The sequence below is a fragment of the Protomyctophum bolini genome (assembly GCF_963924005.1).
Source record: "Protomyctophum bolini genome assembly, chromosome: 21".
In the NCBI taxonomy this organism is placed as follows: Eukaryota; Metazoa; Chordata; class Actinopteri; order Myctophiformes; family Myctophidae; genus Protomyctophum; species Protomyctophum bolini.
This window is the reverse complement of record NC_137882.1, coordinates 31742944-31758179: the sequence shown is the minus strand read 5'-3', so window position 1 is coordinate 31758179 and position 15236 is coordinate 31742944. Positions and strand designations below refer to the sequence as shown.

At 42.2% G+C, this 15236-nt stretch overlaps 1 protein-coding gene across 1 annotated transcript in view; it reads left to right on the top strand.

Annotated features, from left to right (window-relative positions):
- The first annotated feature begins 6116 nt into the window (after positions 1–6116).
- Positions 6117–15236, top strand: part of LOC308336587 (cullin-1) — a 37600-nt gene continuing 28480 nt past the window's right edge. Inside the window, exon 1 of the mRNA XM_080794003.1 lies at positions 6117–6312. The gene's annotated coding sequence lies outside the window, so the exon portion shown is untranslated. The remainder of the gene's footprint in view (positions 6313–15236) is intronic.

Genomic DNA, 15236 nt, shown 5'->3' with positions numbered 1-15236 from the left:
TAGTATCGGGTGTACCAGTACCAGTTTGGCCATTTCTTTTTTTTCAATGGGGCAATACATTGATTAAACAAACGTTTGATTGATTGAGTTGTACAACGTTATACAACCCTAAACTAATTTCAGAATACACTACACGATACAATACCATTTCAGAACATATAATATTGGCCAATATGTCAAATATGTAAATATTACATATAATGGCATTGAATGGAAGCGGACCATTTGTAACACATGTTACAAATGACCCGCTTTTGCAAGTTTTCTTTGCAGTTGCTTACAGACCAGAATGAACGTGAATTCCGTCTAAACACGATGCAAACTAATGAAGAACATAAGCATGAACACATCCATGTGGATTTTTATTCACCAACACCAAAGACAAAAATTGTACCACACATATACTCCAGGTGTAAAATTAGACGCATTTTGAAGGTAAACACTTCAAACTTCAAACTCCTGGCCACGTAGAGTACGTTGCTGTACACATACTGACGCGATGGCGTCATGGTGGCGTTGACCAATCAAGATATAACGTCCATGTTACAACCGTGAAGCGTTACAACCTTGGCGGCTCTCCCCTACATTTGTTACTAACATTAGGTTGTGGCGAAGTAGACACGTGGCCAGCAGATACTGTGTTTTGGACAAACAGGCTAGGTATTGGTGTTGATTTGGGTCAACTGGACAAACAGCGTGGTGTTGTTTTGTGTCTGTGTTTGTGTTGGAGCGCCTCAGTGTGGCCGTACAGGTCATGTGCAACCTCTTCCACAGAGAGATGGAGACACTAAATCTCAGCTGGACAAACATGTTTGCATGCATGCATCGCTGCCTTGCATGCTGTGTGCTACTGTTGAGTCTGTCACTTACTTTCACTGATTTATGGCATTGTCTTTCTGTTAAAATCCAACTATGTTAATTTAAGAACTCTGGGCATATAGGTCATTGTTTATTCACTGTGCACACGTGTAGCCTATTGTATGTCAGACTGTATGTCTGTCCCACAGTCACAATCCTTTAGTACTTAGGCTGTGGAAATATTCAGGACAAAACAATGGTACATTTCCAATAACCCATTCGTTACTACATGTGGAGTCAACTCCCGCCATTTATTTCTTCCCATAGTGCGTGGCAAAGTCGCTCTGGGATGAGTGCGCGCGTAGCGCGCACGAAATTCTAGTCATTAACATCCTATGGCATGCAAAAATGTAAAAAATGTCAAACAGGCTTTCATGATTCTGAATCCATTCCAAGCATTACTTTTGCACAAAATACACTCCTTGGGCTAGAAACGTCCATAGACGTCATGACTCTTGACAAACGTCAATGTGATGAGGTCAGAACATTTTGGGCATATTTGGGCAAGTGGCTATGGCATGGCTGCTTTTAGCCCAAGGATTGTTTGACATGTCACATGCTATAGTGCTACTTAAAGCAAAAGGAAAGTTTGACATTTTTGCCGGACTAATGGTTAAAAATGTAGGCTAATTATTAATTTGGGGCTCAAATTAATACGTTTTGACCATCTGAAAACATTTGTGCCAAGGACCCCATACAAGCTTATAAATAAATACGAGCTTGTAGATCAGCTATTTTCAAATATAACCAAATTAAACCAATGCATATAGGGATGAAGTGGTTCAACACATTTGGCATTGAGGTAGGAGAACCAATGGACTAGGCGTCTCATCTCAAACCACTGTTGCGAGTTCCCCTTGTCAACCAACCAACCAATCACAGCGCGACAGTCTGCCGACTATGGGATTTTGTGTGTACTGTACCTTTTATGGAGGGAGTGGAGAAAGCAGTTTGAGTCAGAGAGGAGAAACAGCTCCACTCACAGCATAGGAGGAGTAGGACCACACTGTGCGGTAATAACTATTAAGAGCTAATGAATAGACTTATAACTGATTATGACTAACATATAGACCGTCAGTCAGTTTAGCCTATTGTTAAATGTATACAAATATGTTTAAATAATACATTATTTCAAAAGTCCATCAAATGAACGAATTAACTGAACGAATAGCTAAAACAAAGATTGAAATTAAATGATGGCTTTTAAAGGGCTTGATTTCATTCATTGCATGACTAACCAAGCCCACTAGCCCAGGCATTATTTAGCCTAACTGAAATATATGTTGTTTTTTAGTTTTTTTTTAATCTGTTCTCGTCCAACGGTTACCCTTATTCCATTCTCTTGCTTTATCCAACCTTCCATTACACTCAGGTTAACTGATATACAGTACTACTAGAGCAGAGGACATGATTCACATTTCCTAACAATGATGACTCAATCAGGCAAGCTGGTACACCCATGAGAAGTTGAGATTCTATATCTCCCTTTTCTGTGGAATTTTCCTAACCTTCCCGTAGGCTATGCAGTGACATTGACTGCTTCCCACGGAACAGTGCACAAAACGATTAGCACTGTTTCCGCTGAAGAAAATAGAAAAATCTTCTTCTAAATGCAATTGCATGGTCAGGGATGCAATATAGCTGCACGAACCACCCGTTGAAACCCCAGGCATTATACCTGCCATGAACACCGCTCGATCGATCAATCAATCAATCAATCAAGCAGGCAGCCAAGTCTATGGACTTTTTGCTTGCTTTGCGCATGCCCCCCCCCTCGACCTCTCTTGAGCCATAATGTCCCGTCCCATTCCCTCATCCATTGAAGCCTCCTGGAGGTCCCCATAAGACCAGGCGCTGAACCTGGGGCGACATGCAGGGCCTTCTCTGTGGCTGCGCCCTCCTATATAGCTCTGGAATGCACTCCCCAAACGCATCAGAGATGCCCCCTCCCTCCCTGCCCCCCACACATGAGCGAGAGTATAGTGCGTGTAGTTCCATAACATTGCCATGCCGGTGACTCTGTAGAAGGCCTGACCCCATGCTGAATTTCTTCAGCCACATTATAGGTAAAATAGGCGTTGTTGTGCATGTTGTCCTGTGTGTGTGTGTGTGTGTGTGTGTGTGTGTGTGTGTGTGTGACTGTGAATTAATTAAGAAAGGGACCGTTTTGTTTGTTTTCAGCCACAAAGCTTTCACATGCAGTCATCGCTCCAAACCGCATGAAAAGAAGAGAGATCCAGAAGAGTGAGTCATCACTTTCACATCTATACATCTGGGATAAATTACTTGTTTGTTTATGTTGTTGTCTGTTGGGATTTTAGTTAGTTGGAATTTTAGGAGGAAGAGCTCGCTGCGCTGGAGGAGCTAAGGCTGAGCAAAGCCATGGCCTATATGTATCCATCAACCCAGCAGGGTTGGTGACTGAGACGCACGCACGCACGCACGCACACACACACACACACACACACACACACACACACACACACACACACACACACACACACACACACACACACACACACACTTATCTATGATATGATATTTGATTCTCAGTCATATTTTGATTGCTTCAGTTGATTTTGCACTTACTGTACTATTTGCATTACATTACATTGTGTGTGTGTGTGTGTGTGTGTGTGTGTGTGTGTGTGTGTGTGTGTGTGTGTGTGTGTGTGTGTGTGTGTGTGTGTGTGTGTGTGTGCGTGCGTGCGTGTGTGTGTGTCATTGTCTGTATATGCTAAGAGCTAAATCATCAATGTGTTACCGTTTTTTCTCCTATGTTAATGTGTTGTGCTGTGGGAATGTAACCTTCTTCTGATCAGTGTGAGGGTTTCTGTATACGTATGCACTTCTTGTGCAGATCAAAGTAAAATGAGGAGGAACGTTTTAAACAGTATAGCAAGAGATGCACGCCAGCAGAAGACAAAGACAGGTAAGGTGCGATGATCTTAGCATGAGCATGACAAAATAGATGATGAAGTAAAATATTAACTGGAAATCATGATTCATGAGGGCTTTGGGGAAACAAGAATAACTCACATCATAACTTGTCTTGAGATGGTGTAACAGAGTTGGCACAACTGAATTTACCAAATTGTTGCCAAATTGAAACTCTTCAACATTTTCTGTTCGAATGTGATAGATCTATAGAGAAGTATGGGCCAACATGGAAGGAATTGGTCTTGATATTGACGCACACATATGCACACACACACACACACACACACACACACACACACACACACACACACACGCAGCGCGCGCGCACACACACACACACACACACACACACACACACACACACAATTCCACACACAATTCCACACATCTCGCCCCACAGCGTGGATATATCTCGCCCCATCATAACCCTCTTGAGGAGCCTTCTGCTATAAAACTGAATTTCCCCCATGGGATTAATAAAGTTCTACCTACCTTAGTTACTTAGTAATGTTAATGGTTTTTAACTAATTACCTCTTGCAAGCATGAATCGACAGAATTGTGGACTTAATGCACACAGACATAGCCTACTTAGTCAAGTCAGTCACACATGCACACACCCTGCACACACACACACACACACACACACACACACACACACACACACACACACACACACACACACACACACACACACACACACACACACACACACACACACACACACACACACACACACACACACACACACAGCCTCCTGCAGAGCCAAGCCGTAATACTCATTTATAAAATACACCTAAACACAGTATGATTAAAAAGATTTACTGTTTCACAAAAAGGCACGTAATGCAGAGATAAAAACATCATGTTAAACTACAATGTTATTTAAGTTAAGTTATAACTGACCTTTACAAACTCTCTTTAACTATAAATCCCAACCCAACCTTTTTTTTTTTACCCCAAACTATGTTTTTAAACCCTCTCTTATAATCCTGGACCGACCCAAAGGTAGATAAACTGAGATATTTTTAAAGGGATTTTGGTGAGACCGTTTCCCTGGATGACTCTCCTTTATTTTCCTGTTGTATTTCTGTTTATGTTGTTGTGTTATTATCAAAAGACATTTCACACAGTTGGGAATCTATTTCCACTTGCCTGCAGGCAATATTTTGACTTGACTGCTCCCTTTAATCATAAAAGCATTGAACAGAGAAGGTTGTGAGATTGTTTTTCTCTCTGTCATTCTCTTATCCACCACTAGAGGTCCTACTATACCCATCAGAGACAACCACATGCAGCTGCAGCCAGGTGATGGGACCGCGGGGCCGCAGTATCGATGATCTTCCTATTCTATATTGATTACCATTTCGATTAACCGAGAGAAGCACGTTTTTTATGTTTTACTTTTAAATATTTTATATTAGGCCAACTTCAATGATTGTGTAATGCTTTATAGTGTCGTCCACTCACAGTTAACAGTCTTTTTGTATTGAGTTGTACTTGAAATGTACTGTAATTCTGCTGTTACAACTGTTAATAAATCAATCAATCAATGGGCAGCATGGGCTAGTTTATAGGCCTACTTAAAGGACCACTTCAAACTGTTCAAATATCTTCATATAATTGTCCTCACTATAATGTTCATGATAAAATCTTTATCATAAACATTAGTACATAAAATGCCCCAATTTTTTTCTACTCGTTCTGTGTCTCATGGGAGGGCTTAGGGCTTATAGCTGTGGTGTGGGCAGTTCAGAAATCGGCGTCCACCAGACAGTGACATCATCGATGACTGAAAAGTTGAAACGCTTGTAATTGCACTTGGACGGGTTTCTCTGAACTTGTCACAGCCCAGCTAGAGACACAGACCGAGTAGGAACATTTTTTTATCATGAACATTATAGTGAGGAGCTGAGGACCAATTCGCTATGAAGATATAGCCTAGGTTGAAAAATGGTGAACTTTTTGGTTCCATTAAACAAAATAGTGAAAACAGCAGATCTACAAGCTCACAAGGCAGATCGATTATTAGCCTTCCTCTACCATTTTTAAGGAAGGCAAAAGTCATCACCCGCCGGGCATGGGCATTGGCAACATTAGCCCTGATCCAGTGCGTTAGAGAACTCGCTAACGCACGTAGCCTACTGGACCCACCTGGGCTATGGCAACATTGTTATGGCGACATAAACAACTGTCTCGATAAAAAAAATTGTCGGGTAAAGGAAATAGTTATTAAAGCGCGTGACGTCACAATATTGTGTAGTCCGCGCAGCCATGTTTGTAGTCTTTCAGCGATCCGGTGGCTCAAGCGATCTTTGTGCGAAGTTCTGCGAACGAAGCTGAAGGGTTTCCCAGCAGCAGTCAGGCAGTCGCAGACTCGCAGTTAGCAGCAGCAGCAGGCAGCAAGCAGCCACACACACAGACGAGCGACGGCTAAAAGGAGAAACACTGTTTTTGGTCACCAATATTTCACCATCTGACTGTTTATACGGGGACATCAGAACGGTCTTAAAATGGTAAGAACAAACGCCGCATTTCCCGAACATAGCCGCTGTGCTGCGTTTCCCTCCGACGGCATCTGACAATTTGAACACATTTAGCATATTAGCCTGCTAGCTGATGGCTAGCTGGCTAATGCTAAATGTTTTCCTGACTCATTACTGAGTAGCCCCCCTAGCCCAGGCTGCCATTTTGCACCACCACCAACACTGTCAGCTGGTTTCCCACACAGGGATTTAGGTTTACTTTAAAATAATATCTATTGTGGTGTATTTAATGTGACCAATGCGGTTTTATTACCAACCATGGGACGGGGAGCCCAGTTGGCGTTGCGAGGTCTAATAATCTGTGTCTGCTAGCTACGTTGCTAAGCTAACATTACCCAGCAGATAGCTGCTGTTAACCTGGCTAACCATGCTAATGCTAGCCAGCAGAAATGCGACGCAATGTATCACCCTTGTCATGCTAGACTGACAGTAATGTGTACGCGGCAAGCGCGTGTTTATACTTGTATCATGTTAGCTTAGTTAGTGTGATGTACCTGGTGTCTAAGCATCCAAAGACGATGTTGGCCAAAAAAATGCCACTTTTATTTGTTTACACTAACAAACAGTCCAAGGGTAAACAGATTGTGGGTTTTGGACTTGTGTAACATATTTTAGGTCATGCTCTGAACCCGTACCCAACTTTTTGGTCATGTTGGCTACCTGCCCGCTCCCACATCCATACCCTTACTTTAAGCACACCAAACCCCTACCTAAACAGTCTCTATAACCTAAATCCTATCCTTTAACCATACACCTATACACGTATCTTCCACCTCTAATGTCAAGCCTAAATACGTGCTGTTTACATTTCTGACTAATACAAGTATTCAATCAATACCTGAACTTATGTAATTGTGTGTGTGTGTGTTGATATGACACTGTTGGTTCAGGACTGGAGTCACTACTAATGTTTTATCATTAAAAGGCAAACATGGCAAACTATACTGTAGTGTGTACTGTGCACTAGTCACATGTTTACAACATGTTTTCTCTTCCTGTGTGTTGGCTTACACGTGTAACTAATACCCAGCTAACTAATACCTAGATGTTACTGGACATTGATGCAGACTTGCTTGCCTCTCTTATTGTGTGAGATCATGACAAAGTATGAGAGATACATGGCCGACACCACCTCTTGGTTATTAGGTATTTTAAGGCTATTATTAATGTAGTTTCTTAAGTCTTCTGAACTTATGCTTCTAATGAACAGACGGTCTACATCTGAGCTTTGATATCTGCAGCACTAGTAGTTCTTTCCGGGAAATACAGCCACCTGGCTGCATGTTTTCTTGAACGTGTATAGTAGGCAAGTCTGTGATGAGGTTTGATTAGACATGTACTAACAGGTTACGTTTACCTGTAAATGTCTTGTAAATGTCAGTGTCTGTCTGTATGTGCTACATGTGGGCCTTTGCCAACATTGAGTCAGTGACTAGGTAATTTTATTTTATTTTATTTTATTTACACAAATGCAGGAATGAACATGGGAGTTGTAGTATTACACACATTGACGCTACTGTAGGTTTGACCATGTAATGGCAGTGAATGCGTTGTCTTGATAGTCTCGCATAGCCAGACGACTATTACACAATCTCTGAATGCTATATACTAGTATATAGAGTCTGGAATTACACCTCCCGAAATCAGAGTAAGGAAGCTGACATTTCCCTTCACAAAAATATATTTTTTATCTTTTTTTCTTCTTTTTTTTTCTTGCTCGAGCAACATTTTTGGCAAGTTTCTGACAGTGTGCGGGACCCTTCTTTGTTTTTCAAAGATAACCTTTTTAAAGTATGCTTTATTGCCCTACGCACCTGTCACTAGCCTTCTGAGGTGTGCATCGGCCTTTTGCTAAAAATAATTCTGCTAAGCAGCAAACTATATATGCTTAGATGATTTCTATTTATATTACGACAAATTTGTGCGACTGTAAAGATGAAACGGAAGTGGCGAGGAGGCTCCACTTCCGCTGTATAGTTTACTCTACTCATGACACAGCTCTTCTGTTGCTTGTATGATGGAAGCATTTGAAAATTCTGGCAACGCGAGACTATATGGCCAATGGCCATTTCACTTTTTCTCAGTTATGTTGTTGAGAACCTGTAAGCTGCAAGGGACTGTCACAATGTTGGAGTTCACAACAACGCTTCACGTTGAAATGCGTTTTGACTGTAAGCTTGTAGAATTCCAGTGGTTTTCGCCCCTATCCGCAGTTCCGCACGCGCGCGCGTGTGTCTCTCTCTCTGTCCATCCATATGTTGGTTTGTGTACAGCTAATCTTGGACATGACTGGTGTCAAACTTTGCACGCATAGTCCCAGTAGGCCATGGAAGAACCTCCACCCCAAGTGTTTCAAATCTGCCTCATGGTGGCTTTCTATTATGTTTTGATCTATAACTTGACCCGTATTTGTAGGCCCCCCCCCCTTATTCCTTGGATCATTCATGACTCAACTCCCCATATAACTATTGACCATTTCTACTATATTTTACAAATATCGGCCAAAACTCACAAGTTGGTAGTACAGTACATCATCTCTGTAGTCATTTGGTGTCATCATTGTCAGTCAGATTTTTCATAGTCCTTTCCGATTGCCTATAATTGTCTTCCAACATTTGTGTGTGTTGTCTGTTTTAAAGAATGCCCAAAGTCATGAACACGGTGTCCCATCTATCCAAAAGGTTAATCTCACACATTGGGGTGCTCTAGTCTAAATAATGCAAAGCCAAAAGCAATTTCACTTCCACCCATAGGGGGTGCCACAAATGCTGTTGGAGAAACATGATTATTCATACTTTACTAGGCCTGTAATTGCCCTTTAGACAGTTGTGGGCAGAGCCCATTTCCTACACAAAACACCATATATCATTAATTAATGCAACATGTTTTGTGGCCTTTATAGAGTGCACCTCCAAAAGCACTTTCATTTCTGGCTGCCCCATAGCTGGTACCACAATGTTGTAGTAATGCTACACCCCCATGATCCCCAGTGCGCTGATGGCCACAACAATCCACGTCTTACACAGACCTGTCTAGGCAACCCAGCACCTTTCTAGTTAGTTGCAGCCCGGCCTAGAGTGTAGTGTACACCTGGCAGGGGTTGCCACTAAGATCTCAGAGGCAAGTACAGATCATGTTCTACTTGCCAAATGTCATGCCCACATGCCCGACAAGTAAATTGTCCTTTATAAAATGATAAGTTAATTATGAATTTCTGTTTGACACTTTTTCTTTTTTTACACTTTCTGGCATTCTGGGGCTGTGCGAAAAAGGAAAAAAAAAATCATACCTAATTTTATGCCAAATGTCTACAGTACATAGCTATGAATATGAATATGGGTTTCACACTTGTTATTTTATATTTTTAAGTGTAGCAACTGTGAATACCGACAATGGCTCATTATTGGTAAACGGTTGCTCTTATTTTACCGTCCACTTCACAACCTGAAAGCAAATTCCACCTGCCCGAAAGTTTATGCCAGGTGCAGGTGGGCAACGCCTGCCTCGTCTCTGTAAGAGGCTGGTTGATTGCACTGAAATTTGGAACCAGGGAAATAATTATCAGGTGATAAATGATTGTAGCAAATGGCATACTAGGTGAATGACCTAAAAAATGATATACGGTAACCATATAACATGATAATATTTTTCACAAACGTACTGAAATGCATAATTCAAACGATACACCAGCCACGTTATGAATGTTTTAAAAGTGGGTGAAATTTGTTTCGTGCGTAGTTTTCATCATGTCATCTTTCCAAGAAAATCAAAGAAAGGGAAGAAGAGGGAGGGAGGGGGGGGGGGGGGGGGGGGAGGAGGAGGAGATCAAGGCAGGAAAAGAAAAGTTCAAAACAGCAGACAAAGAGACTTTTCGGTCACACAGGTTGTGTCTGTCTAGTCATGCCGTCTCCAAAATGATTACATTTCTTCCCCTTGGGAACACAAATGTGTACAGCATACATTATTTTCACTGCATGCATTAGTGAAAATGTTAAGTTATGGTATGTTCTCTATGTTGGCTTTCTGTTTGGGCAACACTGTAGTATACCTCCACCCGCAAGCTCTGGGACTCGGGCGTAAGCCACTATTTTAACCCATTTTGACCTGAGATCAGATTTAAAAAACGTCTTCTACATCCCGACCGTTTTCTGAAAAAGCTATGTTTCTATATGTCAGTCGTTCTTCGATTTTTAAAAAATAGCAGACCTATACAAGCTCGTAGCGCGCCACTCTGTGAGCTTGTAGATCTGCTATCTTTCAATAGCTAAAGCATAACATAATGCTAACACCAAAAGGGGTTCCTGCCCAAAATGCGTTAAGGCTATTTCTAAAGAAGTGTTTGTACACCCAAGTTTGTGCTGTGCCACATATATGCTCTGTTGAAATGGGGTGCACCTACAGTAACAAACCCAGCTATTAGGTTATTAGCTATGAGGGGGAAATAGTTCCCCCTCACCACTGACCATCACACCTATTATAATCCACACAGTCGAGGTGTTTCAAACACCGTTACCTTTTTTTACCTGATGTGACCTGAGGTTGGGACTCGGTGTGTGCATTATTATGTATGCGGTGTGGGCGGAGAGAGAGCAAAGTCACAGAAGTTGCTGTGATTTCTAAAGGCGATATTGCATGATGTTACTATAAAGCCTCTGGCGGCCGGCGGCCGCTCTGTGTCTCTGTTGTTGAATGCTGATCGGAAGGAAATCACAAGGTGCTTGCCCCTGCTGTAATAATGTCCTGCTAAAAACGTATCACAACATGGATGGCACATCCAACTTTAAACATCCTACTGTAATACCTGATCATAAATGAATATCTGAAATGTCATATATAAAGTGGTTGCACGACTCAAAAATAGCAGATCTACAAGCTCATAGTGCGGCAGCGAGTGCCGCGCTATGAGCTTGTTAGGTCTGCTGTTTTTGAAAAATCGTGAAAATGAGGCACATCTTTGAATTATATATTCTTTCAGACCCTAACGTTTTTAACTCAAATCTTTGCTTCTGAAGGGTTTTCAGTGGCCAATTACATATCATTTTTGGGGGTCCTTGACATGAAATATTGAGCACCACTGATACAGTAACATCAGTAAACTGTCATGATTTAGAAGACATTTTTTTTTTTCATTTTGACGTCAGGCCTAAATGGGTTAAGCCAATGCATAACACACTTGCGCGTCATACACACACGTAAGCAAGTCTTTTTGCAAGAAATCCCAACCATGCCTCAGTTTTGTCTCCGAGTTCCTTCACCTTTTCGTGTTAAATAATTTCACCCTCAGACCAAACGTTCCTCTAGGCAATGTTTGACACAATGACTGACAACTTGGCAAGATATATATATCCGAGTAATCAGACATAATTCAAATTGAATAAACGTCAGATTCAGTAGTACCAACTCTACATTACTAAAGTCAGAAGGGCGTATGAGTGAACTTGCGTGACTCCCGTCGTACAAACCGGGTGAATCAATGTTTGGGGCTTTACATCTCCTTACATCAGCTTTTGTTTTGTTTTATTCTGTTACGTTTAGTTCATGTCATGATGCCAAGGAATTGGCAGAACTTGCTTTCTGTGTCACCCAAGTTATTCCACCCCTCGCTCTCACTGTGCTTTAGTCCGGGTCCCTGTTTTGTTATCGTCATTTAGATTATATTAGGGTTTGTTTACTATGTATAACGCCAGAGGGAACCAAGACCACCCGTGCTCGGCACCGGCGGGACTGATCAGGCGGAGAAAAATGCAGCTGTAGCCTGTGCTGAAGCCTGATCTGTGTTTTGTTGCTTGACGGTTTAACACATAAAAAAAACAGACCTACAAACTCGCATCACAATGCGTTGGAATGAGTTGTGAGCTTGTACCGTACCGGTATGTCTGATATTTTCTTATACGACACCGTCATGCAACGAATAGGCTGATCTAGGATCAGATTATTTGCTTTTGTCATAACAGATAGTCAGATAGTGTGTGTGTGTGTGTGTTAAATGTAGGCTAATAGGTTGGTGTGACTCTGGTCAGGTCGTGCAACAACCGCCATAATCAGATTGACCGGGCTCAGGCTTTTGTTTGGTCTTACCCCACGAGCAGTCTCTCTCCTCTCTCACTCAATACCCTGCCTGTAACCTCCCACCTATGCTTGATGAACTTAATGTTGGAAGTCTCTCCCCCATTCAGGGGTTGACAATGCCAGGTTCCTGTGTTGTTGTTGTGAACTTGCGGTGTGATAATGGAGATCCAATCTAGCGGGGCAGCCGTTGTTGAGTAATTATTGTCCTGTGTCGAGCCACTGGGACGGACCTGGGAGTGGGAGCTGTGTGTCTCTGGACAGAAACCTGGAAAATGGAAACACACAGACATAGCTACAGAAACGGCAGAAAGTGTTTAAACCAGAAGCCTATGAGAGAATTGAACTATATCATAAAGTAAACCTTTGAATCTTCCCGTCCCTTCCCTGTGCACGTGTGATGCATAGTGACATAGTGATTTTTTTTATAGCCTTGAGCCTAATGAGTAAAATTCAATATTTTTTGCCCATTTTTTTTTTTTTTTTTACTGTACCGATAGTTTGAAACCGAACCAAAAACCGAGAAACGAACTGAACTGTGGGCTAACTGAACCGCTACTACACCTACAGAACCGTTACTGTAGGTGCAATCGGGGTCCGAATTTTAATAACGGCCACCAGCAGTCAAATGCATGGCTGCTAAGTTTGGCCACTCCAACATATACTTTGGAAGAGGTGTTTGTAAGGCCTGCCATTGTTTGTTTTTGTTCGTCTTGGAAAAATCTGTTTTGTTCTTACATTGGAACACGTGTTATATTCCTGTGCTGCTTGTAAAGCTGTTTCCCAATTCAATTCCCCAGACTCAGTTGAATGGATCGTAAAAAAAATATTTTCCCTGAGCTGGACAAGGGCAAACATTTTGTAAACAAACATCAATGCAGCAGCTGTTTGTTTACCGTCTGGCTGCCTAAATATATCCTAGCATTTTTTCCTAGAAAGCTGCATGTTTGGTGACCTAGTATGAACCCCCATCCCCCCCCCCCCCCTCCCTCCCTCCCTCCCGCCAGGCGTCGTGTGAGGGAGGAACTTGTTTGTGTTGATTACAGGCATACACTTCAACTTGAGCCAATTTCATAATGTGGAACATACATAATATAGTTTTGAGCACTACCGATATAGAAACATAGGTTTTTTTTCTCTCCAGAAAACTGTCATTATTTAGAAGACATTTGTAGAATCGTCCTCGGGTCTAAATGGGTTAACAAGTCAGTCATTAGGAAAGGGGGTCACGCTGTGCCTGTGAATGTAGGCAGCCGGTTGCGCAACTAACTCAAGGAAGCGGAAATGGTGTCGGAAGCTGTCTGTCTGTCCCTCTTCCGTGCACTGGCTTTGGTGTGGGTACAGGGAACCCGCAATCTGACCCCCAGTGCTGTGGTGAAGGGCAGTAGGGCACCATTCTTAACTTTATGGAGGATGGAAGTGTCACTGATGATAAAGTCATGCTTGTCTATGGTGTGTGTGTGTCTTGTGTGAGCAATAGCTAGCTCATTGCGATTGTGTGTAAAAGGCCTTACCGTTTGAGTCCAGTGGCTACAGAGAGGTATTGTCTGCCCCCCCAGTTGCCATGGTAACTGTGGGAACAGCACACTGTACAGGTGGGGTTTGTCTTTCAGTGTTATGTGAGGATTCTTTGACACTGTGTGTGCGTGCGTGTGCGTGCGTGTGGTGTGTGTGTGTGTGTGTGTGCGTGTGTGTGTGTTGCGATCCAGACACAGATATACAGTAGGTCTTGGAGAAGCTTGGAGCTTGGAGTCTAGCCTATCACGAGCAGCTGTGTGATCTAGCCATGCAGCCAGCTGTGTAAGTACAGTAGGCTATATAGGCTAGCCTCTGCGATTCTGAAGGCCAAAGTAAACCAACCAGCATGTTAAATCGTAGGAAATGAAACGCCAGCCAAAACCCTGGCAGATGTTTTGTTAGTGCTGATAAAATGACAATTTCCTCCAGCAGCCACTTGGCAAGAGTTTGGAAAAAGAAAAAAATATAGTAATCAAATTGTTTTTTTCCCACGCTGCAGGTCAGCAAGCAGTGGGCATTACAATGCCACATCCAGGACACACGGCAACAGCGCCTGTGGAAATAGGTGTCGTTATAGGAAATGCAAATCGATATAAGAAAGGTGCCATTCATGCTTTGCTTGTTGTAGAGGCGTCTTTCTTTACATGTAACGGTATGTTTGTTTTGAACCCATTTTGACCTGAGATCAGATTCTAAAAAAAATTCTTCTACATCCTGAAAAAGCTGTTTCTATGTCAGTCGTTCTTCGATTAAAAAAAAAAAATAGCAGACAGTGGCGCGCTATGAGCTTGTAGATCTGATATTTTTCAATAGCTAAAGCATAACATAATGCTAACACCAAAAGTGGTTCCCGCCCCAAAATGGGTTAAGAGACCAGACTTATTGAAGAGAGTCTGTCTGATTGTGTGGCTCTCCGTCCGGAGGTACCAAACCACTTGTACATATGCCATTAGTCCAACTAGAGTTTGGGTGATTTCCCCAAATATTCCTATTGGCCACCATCAGCCCAAAAATCGATCCGATATATTCTCTTGTCTGGTTGCTAGAGTAACAGTACTTGGTTTAGACTAGTCATTGGTTAGGCCAGTCATTAGTCCTACAACCTACCTCAAACCCTCACCCTAACCCTAACCTCCCACGGGGCAGCAAACTTAAACCTAACCGTAACCCATGTCTAACCAATGACTAGTCTAAACTAAGTATGCAATTCAATTCAATTCAAAGGGCTTTATTGGCATGAGAAAACATACGTTTACATTGCCAAAGCAGAAAGAACAATACAACAATACAATCAAAACAAAAATGATGTA